Source organism: Melopsittacus undulatus, chromosome 3 (genome assembly GCF_012275295.1).
Source record: "Melopsittacus undulatus isolate bMelUnd1 chromosome 3, bMelUnd1.mat.Z, whole genome shotgun sequence".
Lineage (NCBI taxonomy): Eukaryota > Metazoa > Chordata > Aves > Psittaciformes > Psittaculidae > Melopsittacus > Melopsittacus undulatus.
In genome coordinates this window covers 38,328,313-38,344,970 of record NC_047529.1, presented here as the reverse complement: position 1 = coordinate 38,344,970, position 16,658 = coordinate 38,328,313, and the positions used below count along the sequence as shown (strand labels likewise).

Below are 16,658 nucleotides of genomic sequence, written 5' to 3'. Positions count from 1 at the left end.
AAATCTCAAAAAATCAAACACTTATGTCTATTGCTTGGCTATTTCCCTCACTGTTTTGCTTAAAGCTCAGACACGAACAAAAGTCGGTTGTTAGTATTTTAAAGCTTAGAAACTTAAGAAATGGGAAAAGTTAAAGCATTAAAAAAAAAAGAAAGTTTTCTTAGGTTATTTAGTTTTTTTTTTTCCTGTTGGTGTCAGAATTTTATTTATCTTTTCAGCTGAATAGCTGGATTTTAAATAATCTGTTGCTCTTTCTTTGTTATTGCTATTTAATAACCACAGACTGTGTTTTATTATACTGCTATGGTGCTTAGAGTCTGCTATGGTTCTTATTTTCTGTGTCATAAATAAATTAAATAACAAGTAGAGTATTAAACACCAGAAACATGCAAGAAAAGAATGCTTTTGAAAATGATATCAATTCAGACACTGATAAAACTAGATTATATTGGCTTCTGAGTATAATAAACATGCTTACCAGTTACGTTGTGGTTAAAAAAAGCAGTAACAGATTTCTTTAATAGAAGGCAACTTAAATCTCATTAAGAAAGCTGCAAATAATTTATGAAATGTATTCATTATTTTTATAAGTAGTTTAAATTCTACAGGACTCATAAAGTCAGTTAAACCCCCCCTTCTTTTGTGACCTGAAAAGCAAGAGATTTAATTGAAAACTTGGAGTTTCTCAATAAGCTGGTACAAAATCTGATAAACTCTCATTTTCCAGGAGAATACTCTTTGTAGAAACTTTTAAAACAATGGCACATGTTCTGAAATACTTTCAGATTATCACACATTTTGTACCTTTTATGTCAATCAGGTCTTTAATCTTTTACTGCAGGATTAAAAATGTTTCCAAACACTAAAATCCTTAACTGATACCTTAGTGTTTCTACAGTTTATTTGTCATAATGGTATAATTATTTTTCATTAATTATTTGGCATATAAGTAGGTGTTCAATTCTGAGATTTTTTCTGTAAGAGTAGCATATGTTCACAACTCTAAATATATTTTCTTGTTGCTCTTGCTCCTGAAATAGCAGATTAGAGAAAAAATAAATCTTTGTTTTTTGTGTCCTTAATAAATGTATTACTTTTAAATTATCATTGTATGCCTCAATTTATCCAGTGTACTTGGAGTCTGCTGAATTTGAAATGGCAATAAAGGAAAATAAGTAATGATCTCCTCAGCATTAGTCAAGGCTCTGATCCTACAAAGATTTTCCTTATGTGTCCTGAGAAATACCTTCAGTAAATATGCTGCAGACCATTTCATCAGTGACCCTGAGAACTATTTACGTGGGATCTAGGTTTTGATTTCATGAAATGTCTTTGATTTCAGGAGGATTTCTTATAGTATATAAGAAGAAGTCTTTGAAAGTTCCTTGTCAGATATATCGTAGCCTGATCTTGCGACACTTCCCCAGACAAAAACCCTGTCTTAGAAGAACACAAGTTTCCACTGAATGCATTACCTTGACTTGAAAGTTTCTAATATTTGTCTCATTTTGTTGAGAAGCCAATGTTGCCTTAAGAAAGTAATTTTGAGCATATATTATATGTCTAAACTGTGAAAACTGGAGGATAAATGTTTTATTTTTCTAGTGATTATGATTAATAGGCACCATTAACTTATAAAAAAATACTGTGTAAATACCAGGTTTTGTTTGGCCTTTGTAAAATTAAAATCTGTCTCAGCTATAAGTGAGTCTAAATCCTGAATGCCCTTGTCACTTTAAATGCCCTTCCATACATGTTAGATATTGTGGTTTATCACACATTCCACCACATAATGTGCGTAAGAAATATTGATGACCAATATAGATTAGCTTCAACATTTTTATTAAACAATCCAATGTTTCAGTATAATTAACATAAAAATGAAATAAATCATGCAAACAGGTAACCATTCTATATGATTTATGCAGTATTATGTTGTGACAGATGAGGGCAAGCTCTTTTAATGTACAATGGGGAAAAATATGCAGTGATAAGTGAATGCTAACACTGTACTTTAAAATCAATACATGCTGATGCAGCACAGTAATAACTCAAGTGGGTTTAGATTTGAAGCCTCAGTCAACTTATATCAAATTAATCTGCTCTGGAAATAGTATTCACCTTGTTCATACTTGCACGCCATTAATTACATAAGGTGCAATTATAAAGCTTTATTAATCATCATGATATTTTAAATTGAAACTTTTGTATATAGTGGTAGCCAGATATAATAATTTGAAACATGTATATTAAAACAAGAAATATGTAGCTGTGATGTTAGGTTAGAATTATTAAGTCTAAGATCGAAAAGGCTGAATAGGATTAAAAAAATAAAGTAAAATATAGACAAGGACAAATTATTTTATATTAAAAAAATTAAAATTAAAACTATATACTTATTTTGATAAAAATCACCCTGTCAGAGCTGCAAATGCTTTAGTTTCCATAACAAATTAAAAAAATAATCATCAAGGGAATCACAATTACAATTCTGTCAAGCAAGCAGGGAGTAAAACAAGACAAACAGCATTTTCTTCTCCTGAAGTTAAAATTGTAAACACCTGCCCTTTATACTGGAATTTATACCAGAATTTCTATCTTTTTTCTTTCTTGAAAGATACAACACAACAGAGCCTATGCCTTGTCCTGTATTTTGTATAAGACTGTGTGTGTTGGCAGCTCTCCATAAATATTGATGAGTGTAACAGAAGAATTAACTGGGGTTGGTCCAGCAGTTAAAGAATAAATCCTCCACTAAATACACTGGGGTTTTCAGAGATCTGATTATATCACCTACAAGTTCAGAACTTTGTTTTCCTCACTGGGTGTTTTTTTATCCTGTTGCTATATTTTATTATATTGTTGCAAAGCCCTGACTGTTTTGAGTTTTGGCATCTTCTTTTTGGCCTCTCTCCCAAAATGACATATATAGGATACCCTGTTCCTCAGAGAACAGACAAATAATACTCATGTAGTCCTATTCACTTTTCTGCTCACTCAAAATTTAGTTAGGGAAGGACGTTGTTAAGATAAATGTTAGTGTTCCCACTCTTCACCTTTCACCAAAAGAGGAAGATTGAATAAAAAAAATATGTACGTGACTGAGGCTTGGAGAAACAGCAGCACCCTTTATAAACTGCATTTAAACATCTCAAGGACTGAATTTTCCATCAGCATTAAAGTGATCATTAAATTCACTGTACTTAAGCATTCCTCATCATGGAATTCAAATGATTTCTACTTTCATTTGTTTACAACACATCTGTAATTTTTTTCTCTAAACAGAGAGCTGCATTTGCTAAACAACTCTGTTTCTCTGTATTTTCCTATAGATTGATATGAACTTTTTGTAACATAGACAATAAATATATGTTAATTTTGTGGTTTTATGCTATGTTTTCTTTCTCAGCATATAAAATTAATTTTAAAACCTTAAATGTAAGATCACTATAAAGTTTATTACCCTGACCTATACAGATGGTTATTTAAAGAAAAAAAAAAAATATGGAGATTTTTAAAGTAACTGGTACACTACAGAAAGACTTTTCTTTTTTTCTTTTTTCTTTTTTTACTTCATAAACAATGTGATTCCACAATCTGAATTATAATAATCCTTAAACCACATGTGCTGTGATCAGTTCTTAAATCAGATGCTGAAAGATGTTGAAATCGAAGGAAATGTTGCCTGTTTGAGACAGAGGACTCTTCATATTTCTCCGGCATCTTTACTCAAAGTTTGTACACAGTCTTGAAGATTATGTTCTTCTTTAAAACCAAGCAAATACATACATTCACAAGATTTACAGCCCATTGTATTCATCAGAGAATGTTAACATGGCAGACAACTTTTAAACAATTACTTTGAAAAACCTAGAGTCCACATCACCTTCAGTCCACATCAAATACCTTTACAGATTTTCGTTACACAAAAACGAAAGGATTTGTAACTGCGATCAGATCTGGAGCATATATAGTAGCTAGTTTCTTAAATTAAGCTAATTCAGCTTCTACAACCTTCAACTCACAGCTAACATATCATCAGCAAGGGATATGGAGTGCTAAGCTTTAAACTGCCAGGATGTGTGGAAGGGCAGCTGGGTTTGAAGGATACACTCAAAAAAGCTTCAGGATCATTAACTTCTCTCTTCTAATCCTAGGAATGAGCACACTTTCTTTCTTTCCACTGGATTACAGATGTTGCTGTCTTAATTTTAACCTTACGTGAATTTCCTTGGCTGTAGTTCAGTTCTAGTGCGTAAAATGCAGGCTTCTAGTGAAAATATTGACACAGCCTTAACTGAGGTAACAGAAAAAGTGCTATTATCTTGCCTTGAACAGGGGGATGCTATTACAGAAATAAAACTTGTTAAATGACAAATAGACCCCATGTCTTTAAATTGTGGAAGTGGATCAATACTGAGAAAAAATGAGAAAACATTTGTGAACTTTTTCCAAATGGCAGCCCAAAGTCAGTAAGATGACATTTTTCACTCTTTTACATAAAATTTAAAGCAAATTAGACCAAGGGGTCTCATTTTATCTTCACCAAAAGTAGACCACACTTGGCATCTTGAAATCCTAAGATTTTTTTTCCCTCATAAGATTTTGTTAGCTAATCAGTGAGTTGAACTAATATTTTGTGACCTAAGTATGCATCAGAAATAACTATTAATCATAAAATAAAATTATATGATCAAATATAACATTAAGTCAGCTTTTTGCAAAATAGGTTTATTTATTTCTAGAACAAAAGAACTTTGCCCATGGTATGACATTCCCTAAAAATCCTCACCCTAGCATTACAATTCATTAGGCAGTTTAAAACAATTTTTGTGTGATGACAGAGCAGGTTGTTAGGGATTGTTTTTTATTTTGAGCAAGAAATATTCTCTGTATTAATTTTTATCATTACACTACATTTGTTGTTTTATAGTGAAATATTTTATATGCCTTTTGAAATCGCTTATGTTACGTGAACCTTATGAACTACACAGCTCTAACTCAAAATAGGTTTGTGTGTGATCCATAAATATCATCTAACAAAATAATGTTTTTATAACTGTCAATTAATTTTTTTGCCAAAGTTAACACTTTGAATCCACGTAAATTATTGTATCTACCCAGCCAAAAAAATGTCAAGCTCTCCATTAACTGGGGTATAAAACTGTCTGACTTTCCTTGCCGACAGATTTGAAAGAAATTGCAGATAACTGAAGAGAAACTGATTTAGCAGATGGTTAGAAGTGCATGGTGAAAAGCTATATATGTGTATAGATATATATAAATATATATTATTATTAATATTTTTCCCATTGGGAAGAACGGCTGACCCAGTTCCGCTTCTTCTTTAGAAAGTGCTCTTTTCCAGACTAAACACAGACTTTGGGTGGGGTTGTGGGGATTGTATGTATTGTACAGTACATATTTTCCCAGGAAAACACAATCTTGGAGTGACTCTGGCTAGCCATGAAAGAGAAAGAGGGAGGCTTGTGGAGATGCCTCCGTGTGGAGGGTATTAAGGGAAGAATTGGCCTGCCTTGGAATTAATGGAGAGCCTCTTGGTTGTCTTCCTAAACCCTGGCTTGTTTGCTTAGATAACAGGGGACAACTTCAGCAGTTACGGGATCTCCCACACTTACTGCTGCTGTTACTATTTTCTCTGAATGTTAAATTATGCAAATAATTTTACCATGGCTACTTGCCTACTTGCTGCCTGAGTTATGGAGGTAATTATGATGCAGGCAGTTCCTTTTTCTTCTCTTTTTAGCCACGGCAGTTCCTTTCAGCTTGCTTTCATAGGCCTGCAAACTAATAGAGTTTTGCAGAAAATTGATTGATTACAGTCTGATCATTCTAGGTGTCGTCTGGTGTTTCCACATAGCTGAGAATGAACAGTTTATGAAGTGCCAATTGCAGCCTCCAGCTAAAGAAAGGCTCCCCAGGGCTTCAGGAGAGCTCTGGCTGCTACCAGACTTTATAATTATTTCCCACACTTTTCTCTATCCTCTCCTTCTTGTCCTTTCCCTTGTCCCTAATCCCTGCCATCCAGGCAGGGTTCCTGAACTTTAGTTTTATGTCGTTTATGCTGCATTTGGCTGCAGAAGTGATTAAAGGCCGAGAAGTGGTGAGACTAGGTGACAGTGCGGGAGATGGATAGGGAAGGAATGAGAGCAGGCATAAGAGAAAAATGGTAAAGCACAGGCCAAACTTTACAGGGAGGACAGCCCTCTTCTTCTTAGTAGGCAATGGCTAATGTGCAGGTGTGGACACAGACCTGCTGGGCATGGGAAAGGTTCACAACAGAGAAACAGTCTTTGCAGGAACGGGTATTACTGGGAGATCTAGTCCTGCTCCTCTGTGCCTCACATTGAGTATGATGATGTAGCACTGAGAGCATTTCCCTTGCCAGTGGAGTAACAAAAGTAAAAGGAAGTTTGCCATGAAGGCGAAGAAGGTGCGTGAAGGCAGAGAAAGGGCAAAGAATGTGATAAAGATAGATGATGTGCAAATGAAAGAGAAAATGAATTCAGGTATAGGTTTATTCTCCTAGTAAGCTTTGCAGATGAAGGGAGCAGTTTTCTTCTTAATTGTTCATGGCAGAGGAGCTACCTCAACCTCCCTAGGTACTTGGCTCCCTGGGCAAAACTTTCTCTTTGCAAAATAAAATGCAGCTCTCCCACCCTTCAGTATACATGTGCAAGGAGCACACAGACAGGCTACTAACATTTGCAGCCATAAATAACGTAGAAGCTAGCTTTTAAAAACCGCAGGTTAAAGGATGAGGGCTGCCATGACGCACACAGAGGCTGAGATCAGAGAAGCAGCTAAAAGGGTCGGGAGAAACAATGAATCCCCTTGTTCTGAGTCATATTTATGAGTGCTCCATTGCACCTAAAGTTCATATTTATTGGCTAGGCCATGGGGTTTCCCCATTTGCTCATCTCTTAAAATAACACCCCTGGTTAAAATTTCCTATAAAACACAGAAATGCTACAGCAGGCAGAATTGGTCAACTCTGACAACTACATTATTTAAGTTTGTGGGTGCGGTACATGAAGCAGGAGGTGGTTTATGCTTTGTATTGAATTCCAAATGTTTCTATATGAAAATTACTGAAAAACAAGCAGAAAAAGAGAGGGCTTATAGCCAAGTCCTCCACTCAGAAACTTCATGCTATTACTGAGAGATGCTCCAAAAGGTGAATCTAAATTAGTTCACGGCTTTTTTTGAGCAACTGCTCCAGTGCAACAGATTGAGAACTTGGCTTCATTGATCACTATTATGCAACTCAACAGCATGTACGGTACCTTGCCAGAAAGTGGCTTTGCTTTTTTTTTCCCAACTTAAATTCAGGGCAAACTGAAACAACAATTAATAATGAGTCAGAGCCTAGAAAACTAAAGACAGCTAGTGCTGGTACATTATATATATCCATAACTGACAATCAGTGGCTTTGCAGAAACAAAATTCCATCTAATTCTCTTTCTGGAGAAAGTCCGGAGGAGGTAGGAATTTGAATAGCTGAAATTTCTGTTAGGATTATCTTTATCTGACTTAGCAATATTATCCATTCAGATCCCAGGACAACCTAAAGGATTTTTCCAACCTCCATGATTCTGTGATTCTATCCTTTTGTAGACTGTGTCTGTTAAATTAAATTATTGTTGTTCTAATTCTGATGTATTTGACTGTAGTCAAATTAATGAAAATATATATATTCATGTTATCTGGAAAATCTGTATCCCAAATACAGACTAATCATTATAAACTAATAACAATTTGTCTAGGCATATCCATTTAAAACATCCCTTTTTTAAAGTGCGGGGAAATATAGGTGGGGTATTCCAACTATAATGTACTGCAAAATAATTTAAAAGAGGAACTTTTGCAAGTTTTGAAAGTCCAATACCACTTTTACGCTATGGATGGCATCAGCTTTGGAGGCAGATGTTAAGTTCTCTCCTGACAAACTGCAGACTGCAGAAGACAAAAAAGCAGGGACACCAAATGATTTGTGAGTCTGACTTTGGAGCAGTGGGCAGATAGCACCTGATGGCACCTGATGCCTGAGCCATGGGATTCTAGTGGTATGGTTTGCAAAAACATTAGCTGAGAAATCAAGAGTGAGAAAACAGTAGTGTGGATGATCAAGCCAAGGGAACAAGCCCAGCATACAACCCCATGACAGTTGTATTCTTTGTGGTGATTTACGATGGCTGAGATGCAGTAGGAGCATAGCTTTGGGAAGGTTGTTCCCAAGGTTACCTCTGCTGGGGTATCTGTCAATAACTACAAGTTATAACATGCTAGTGATCCCAAAGGTTAATTTGCTACTCCTGACCAGGTTACCTTGCTGCCTCATATATGAAATATGTGAAAACATTTTGCAGTGCATCCGTCCTGGCCCCAGACAGAGAGAAATGTTTGAGCAGCCAAATAGGAAAATCCTGAATAACCTCAGATAGAGAATGAAAACAGCATGCCTCTGTTTTCCAGTCCATAAAATGAGCAGAGGTAAATAATTCTGTGTTAATTTTCACTTCTGTGCACTCTCATTCTTTGATCTTGCAGAGTACTGGAATAGCTTTCTTCTTATGAAGCATCTTTTTACTCTGGCTATGGGCACTTTAAAATACTTCAGTCCTAACAGCTTTGTAACACCTTGCCTTGTCCTCATGGTGATCTCAAGAATTATTTCAGAAAGGGCTAAAAAAAGCTCTTCTGTAAGGGCAACAAGTCCATTTATTGTTCTTAAACCAGACAGTCTTACAAAATAATGAAAAAGAAAAAGAAACACTGGAATTAAAGCACCAAAACCGAGATTTATGATCTGGTGTAATGAAAAAAGGATGTGTGGCTAGTTTAGCTCTTGTTCTCAGAATATAGATTTGTGCCTTTCTGAGGCGTGTGTGCACGCACTATCAGTCTGTGTGCATGGCTTTGTATATGTAATATAGAAAGCATGTAAATCTCTTAGTCATTGGGATTTTTTCTGCCTTAAATCATAATATTCTTTCCCATCAATACTATGTGGTGTTAGCAGTCCTGACCTTTCAAGCTGCCTGTTTGCGCCAGTGTTTATCAGATGACCATTTGACCTCCTTGTTAATTGTACTTAATTACATCCTGTTGTAACATTCTGAAATAAGGAGGAGAGTTTGTGGATCTGCTCCAAAGAGCTGAAGACTAAAACAGCAGCAGAATTCAGTAGTATGAGGTGCTGAGTAATCTCATAGTTAGGTCAATAAGAGCTGTGCTTTATCCAGCTGATTGCAAAACTGGATCCTTAAACCATTCTTTTTCCATTTAGGAATAAAATCACACAATTTTCTTTATTCTGAGAAGGGATTCGCTCTGATTTTCAGCTTGGAGCTTTCTCCATAGATCAAGGAAGGAGTGAGAGGCCTATCAACAGTACTGCAAAGGCTGAGGTTCACATATGTTGATATAAAAAGACAGGCATCTGTTGCCACAAGTGATGTCTCTGTGGTTTTCCAAAACTTCAGAGTTCCTTCTGCTTTCATAGAATTCCCAATTCCCATGAATTTTTTGAGACTTCTATAATATTTGCTATGAGATTGGCTGTACATTGATGATTTATGGGCATATCTAAGGTTTCATTTAAAAGAAAATTATCCCCTGTAGTTGCAGAAAAATAAAAATTAAAACAAATCAACACCCAGACACAGTTGCAGTTCTTGAAAATGGGCACTCTAAAGACTCAGAAAACAATTTCAAACGCTTCTTATTTTATAATGCTTTTCATAGAGCGGATGGCTTTTGAAACACATGGGGTTAACCATATTTCTTCTCTTATCACTAAAGACAAGATATATATTTAATACATATATGTATATGTTTCCTTGGCTGTTGTTGCTTCATAGCTCACTTTCCAAAAACTTGATTTATAAGATTATAGTAAACTGGAGTTTCTCAAATGAAAGAAGACAAAAAGAAATAGAAGCTGTAAAATGATTAATACCAAGTGAAAATCTACTTCCAAGTCCTTGAGGATTATAAGGCAAAAGAATAAACCTTCAATTTTATTTTATTAAAACACTGATAATTACACTTATTGGAGAACAAAGTCCCCAAAAGAATGAATTGTATGTAGTAGTAAACTACACGTAACTATGGTGTTACTCTAAAAGTTTTATCACCCATCATGAGTCATATTCTAGATAAAAAAGATGAGTTACTTTGTTCTGTGCTGTGAGACTGGGCTGGCACACTGCTGTCCTTGATTATCACAATGATCTGAACAGTACTGCTGTGAAAGCTAACAGGTAGCAAGGATTAAACCTACAGTTCAACTACACACAGTTGCATTTACAAGGTTGAAAGTTTTTTTAATGTTGATTTAATTTAAAGCTTATATGAGTAAACATAAAACTTGCTGAAAATCTTAGTAAGCTATTCAGAAGATCACAGTATTTAAATTCTCTTTGATGTTGAACAATAGTAAGCATAAGTGAAATCATGCATTTAAATATGATTACTTTGAGGGAGGGCTGGTTATTTTTTCAGAATTTTGAGAGGAGCATATACTATGACACTAAATAGTGTTTTTTTATCAAAGTAGTTTAAAATTAGGTATTATTTCAGAATAAAGTTTTTTCTTTTTTTTGATTCCTCAGTGTGCTCCTTTATCAATGTCACCTTGTAGCTGTCAACTGTGTCTTCAAAAAGTAGTATCTTTTTCATCACTTCTTAAACTATTGAATCAATAATCATATTTACTGGGGCTGTATATCACAATGTGATCACATTTAAAGGAGCTGAATTTTTATATATTTTTTATTTAAGTAAATATATTTTAAATAACTTATAAAATTTATGTACATATTTCATATAAATATATATGCTTATATAGAGAGAGTAATGAAAAATCCAGACACAGTTTATGATATGAATACTAAGCAGATCATGTTGCAATTCCCTGGGTCAGAATGGACAGAGTAAGGGAGCAATTTCATTAACATTAACAAAATATTGCCACCATTTTGGTTTCCAAGCGGTTGTGTCTTTCTTTTCCCATATTTTTACTTATTCCTTAGAAATGGAAAAATGCAAAGGATGTGCTAACTAGTATATGTGTGTGTACAGAAGAGGACTAACATAAAAGGGGATCATCACAGGACTGGAAGCAATGTAACAAGCACATGCATGAACTTAAAATTGGCTCCATGGGCACAGTTCCTGAATAAGTTATGACCTGTTCATCCTGTATTTCCTTTAGCATCTACTGTTGTATAGGAATTAAGCATCCTTTGTTAATATTATATCACCTTGGGTCAATGATATTTACAATGGACTCCTTTAAACCATGCTGCTTCAGCTCGTCTACTGGTAGGGAGTGTGCTCTCATCAAAATGGGAATGAAAGCAAGTACCTAAGAGAAGACCATGATGCTTCCAGTTTTGGAAATGGGCAATAGATGGTTCTAAATTACTTGAAAAAGAAAACCAGGCCTATGACCAAAGGTTAGAACAGTAACAACTTCTAGCCCTAGTAGAAACAAAGATTTAGTACATGCATCTATGAAGTCAAAGGCTGATCAGATGGTGTAAAATGCTTGCCAAATATTCTTAATGGTGTACAAAAAATATTGCTTTTGAAATAAAAGCACTATGTTAGTGGTCAGTTTCCCACTCCTTGCTCATTCTTTTACCCTCTGCTCAGAATGATACACACATTTTGTCTAAGGTACATCAGCTCAACTACTGAGTTAAATCAGTGTTATAACACATAATATGAGCTATAGGAGATCATCTCTGCTGTTCCAGAGATGTGTAACACCTATAGATACCTCTACAAATCAGGCTGGGTATTGAGTTTGTATGTAACTTGGCACAGAATATGAGAAATGCAGTCCCATGTGGAATAACAGTGAAAATGCAGGAATGACATAAGCATGTATGTCTATGGTCCTGGGCAACAAGCTCTAGGTGTCCTTTCCTGAGGAGGATATTGGAGCAGATGACCTCCTAAGGTCTCTTCCAGCCTCAGCTGTTCTTTAACTCTGTGATAGTGGGTACAGAGAAAGGGAATCTTACTTTTGTCGTATGCATTGACATCAATCATTCACACTTTTTTTTTGAGTGGAGTTATGATCTTGCTCAGGTAACTGTTGGATGAACAGGTCTGTGTGCTCAAAGTGTTGTGCTTTTTCTTTCTGCTTTGGAAATTATTTTCTTGCTTTTTATGTAATTTTTGAGACCAAAGCTATGTTAGGGATCACGACCTATTGTTATGTTACCTGGAGTTAATCTGAGCTGCTTCATGGTACAAATATTTTTTTTTGCGAAGATTGGTTTTCCTTGCCTCTGGAAGTGCAGGTAGTGAAATGCTGGATGGCCAAAGCAGAGATCTTTTAATTCACCAAGAGTCAGTGAGTTTCTGCCCTGAAAGAGGGTTGTAATGTTTATTAACTTCAGTAAGATTCAAATTTCTTTCAGGAAAAAAAAAGTCCAGGTGTTTTTCCTTCTTGTTGAGGGGACTTACTCCATATGGGAGATATATGTGGGTGAAATTATCTCTTTGCAAGAATAAATCATGATCAGATTAAATTACCAGAGCTGCAGAGAAGGTGTAGTTTGAATCAGTATAAAAAACTGTTAAAATCACAGCCAGCTCTCGAGCTGGCTGTTAAAACCTGCTGTCTGAAAATGCCACTCCTCACCACTGCTGCCCAGTCTCCTGGCGGCTCTTCCTCCTCATCTTCCTCCTATTTGCCCCTGGGTGTAACTCCAGGTAGCTGCTGTACTTCTGGCCCCATAACACTTTCTCGGCAGGACTGCTTCAGTTCTAGGTGGGGCCTTGGTGTTGGTCAGTAGCAACCATGGATGGGACACACCTTTAAAATGAGGTCTAGTAATTTATTAAAGGTGAAATTCCAATCTCTTTACATTTTTAAGGTGATGACTAAGTACAGCAATTACCCCACTATACATTTCTGCACACAAATCTGAGGAATGCTGAGTTCATTTGAGCCATGCTGGCATTCCATCTAAGCACATAGCCTGTGATCAGCTATTTTTTTTGCTGATGTGTTCAACATCTTATCTATAATATAGCATATAAAAATGTGTTTAAATTTATACTCTTCTATTCTCTAAATGAGATGTTCTTGATGGTTTCCTTCCCCATTGATGTTCCATCTGGATTGTTTGGTCAGTGTTAACAGGTCTGGGTAATATTAAAATACTCAGATGTGTGCACAGGGTAAGCAGAAAATAGTGCCTATCCAGTTTGGCATGCAGACACAGCTCTCATGGAAGCTTTTCAAACAAATTCCAAAGTGTGAAATGGGAGTTTATTAGATGACATGTGTGAACGGTAAATAGCGGAGTGAGTTGCCACCTCTGGGTGGAAGTGAGCAGAGGGTTAACATGAGCAGGAACTAAGGAGATGTGGGAAGACAGAGTGAGCTTTAATGTTTAGCTTTTACTCCCCTGCCAGTTGTCCTATGATGATATATGCCCTTTCACCCTCCTTAGAAGTTATGTTCCATCTGTATACTTTTACAGTGTCAAAACAGTTATAACTTACACCTATTTTCTGACCATTGGATCCCAGAGGTATAACTTTTGTTCTTATTCAGTTGCAGCTGAACCCAAGAGAGATCTTTTTTTCTGTCATTTGTTAACCTTGAGGTTGTGTTGATCTGACATCCTGACTTTCACACACAGTCAGAAACCTGGGAATAATTGTTAGTTTTTTTTGTGACAACCTGTGACTACAGAAAAACAAAATTAAATATGAGAAAAAATGGAAGTCTATTGACAGATGCTACCAAAATATACTGGCTCTGCCAAAGCCCAGGAATTAACAATGTCAGATATCCGAGGACTGGCTAATTTGTCTGCATTAGCTCAGAACTACATAACAGAGTGACCTCTTCTCTGGTCTGTTTGATTCTTTCAAGTAAATATTTCTCAGAGATGAAAATAAACATGATCAAAATATAGTAGGTACATATTTTTAACATAAGTATTTGTGATTGGAATACCTTTTCAATACAGTGTGGCTTAAACCAATAGAGAAATCACAGGGTTCTTATTTGTTACATCTAAAACAGCAAACTGTATGTGACTTTTTTTCCTTCACTGCCTCCTGCCAGAGGCATTCTGGTTATGATGTTTACCTCTTTTGGCACATGTTACTACTGACAACACAAAATAGGTTCAAATATGACCTGTTGCTGTTAATCCCAGAAGCTGTGACCAGTGGGGCTTTCAACTTTAAAATTTATGAAAGAACGTTTGTCTGAGATTCATTGTACCACTGTTAACAGAATTAAAAAACTCCACATATATGCAGTGTATCTTCTGTTGTGCTCCATGCTACAGCCAAACAACTGGAGTGAAAGTTTCACATTTGGGAGGTTAAAGGATATAGTGCGTTATACAATTGAAAACAGAAGCAAAAAAAAGACTCTGAGGAGTCATTTTGTCAACTATCTTTTATATTAGGATCTTGATAATACCCAGACTTAGACTATCATAATTCTTTTCATTTCCAAAACTCAGTCTCTTTATTCTGGTTACTTACTCCTAGTCTTGCATTAACCAGGATCAAACAAACATAAGAAAAGCAGGGTGTTGCTTTTCACTTATTATGTATCAACAACTGAAAGCCTTCCAGCATTTAATTATTGTTATTGGAGCAGCTGCAGTGTAGCACTTGCAGTGTAGCACTTATTTTGACTTGTTGTGCAAGTGCTTTTGACTTAGAAGAAGAGTAAATTGAATTAATAACATGTTTACCAATTAATTTTTCAACAAAACATTGGCTATTGAATGAAGACCAGCAATTTTATTAAAACATTTATTTTATCTCATATTTTAGTGTGAAGTAGTAAAAAAAAGCATTGTAGGTAATCTCACACTGTACAGAACACTTGGGAGATTATGCATGGAAAAGCCAAGCACAGTATGCCTCTTTGGTTGAGGCATTTCTTTAGGTCTGTGTTTCTAAAGGTTGCTGGCAGGCACTGTTATACAGTTCCTGGGAAATCTTTCCTGCTCAGTGTGAATGCTGAAAACTTTTCATTATTAACTGAGCTGTAATTGTTAAAATAATTAATGAAAAAAATATCCTTTTACATATTCACTTATATTTTACCATGTTTCTGTAATTTCCATTATTTGCCTAGTTGCTGCCTACCACTTAGTAAAGTTAAATACATTGCCTGTACATTCTGAGGGGAATAGAAAGCAGAAATCACATATTTTCAAAGTCCACCTTAATCTAGTGTTTCAAACTATTTTGATTTTTTTAAATGTTTGGGTTTTTTTAATTGGTAAGAATCTATCAGATCTTATTGACAACAAACATGTTAAGAACTTAAAATTTTAATAATAGAACATTGCTTTCCTGGTCATTCTCAGAAGACATAATTCTAAAAGAGTTGGCAAGATATATGAATACTTTTTTTATATAAGGATGTGTCATGGTTTGAGCATGTTTTGAGGGTGTTTTTTGTTCAAGGTTTTTTCCAGCCAGGTGGAGGAGGGGAGTCCGGGAGGAAGGAGAGACAGGACACCTGACCCAGGCTAGGCAATGAGGTATTCCATACCATAGCACGTGATGCCCAGGATGCATACTGGGAAAGAGAAAGCTGGAGGGATAGAGCTCTGGAGAAAAATGGAGGAGGGAGCACGCGGTGCTCAGCCGGGCAGGGTGGAGTGAGTTATGGGTCTGTGGCTGGTGGGGTGTTGTATTCTCTTCACTTGTTGTTTGCTGTATCATTATTATTTGTAGTAGTAAATGGCAGTAGGGGTTTTGTGTTATGCCTTAGCAATTAATCCGTTCTTATCTCAATCCGTGGGGGCTACATTCTTTGGATTCTCCTTCCTAACTCTCCGGGAGTTGGGGGACTTGGTTTAAACCATGACAGGATGGAATATTGAAATACATTTCTTCTATGGGACATAAAGAAAGAAAACCAATATGTGCTTGCAAAAATAATGTAACAATGATTTTCCTTTTCATTCTTGCTTGAGATTCCATTAGAGTTGCTGAAGGTTTTCTTCATTAACTTTATCTGGGCTTGAATGACTTTGGAATTCATACATTTCAGTAATTCTGTGCAGTTATGGAGGGGATATTTTACCATTAAAAGTCTGCATTCAATAAACAATAGAGGATTTTTCTTTTATTAAAACTTCCACTACCTCCACAGGATTTAAATTTTCAAACTGCTCCTAATTTAGTTAAGCAAAATAGCCAAATATTGCTCATTGATGTCAGTAGCTGATCTGACAATAGAGAATTTAGTAAAATAGCTCTAAATTCACAGCTGTGTAACTTGCTTCAGAATATGACCTATCAAGTTTTCTGCTTCGTGTTTTAATGAGAAAGTGTATTTTAAGTAAGAGAAATTTATATCATTTTTTCAAACCCACATCTATAAATCTATAATTACTTTAAATACAACCAGTTTAATAATAATAAATACAAAGAAACTCAAATACACAGTACTGCAATAAAGCAGTTCTTAAGAAACAGAATTGTTGTAATGAAAATAAGTAAAGTTTCTGTGGACTCACCCTTCCTAATTAAGCAAAATTCTCAATGATTAAGGAAATAGTTTTGCCCCAGTGGGAAGGGGATCAGAATCTCGATTAAGTTTCTGACAAGGTCTTTTGTGTTTA

General features: G+C 35.6%; 1 protein-coding gene across 1 annotated transcript in view; it reads left to right on the top strand.

The window, feature by feature from the left end:
* The window catches only part of BMP5 (bone morphogenetic protein 5), a 61,262-nt gene that overhangs the window by 1,536 nt on the left and 43,068 nt on the right, over positions 1 to 16,658 (top strand). The window lies entirely within an intron of this gene.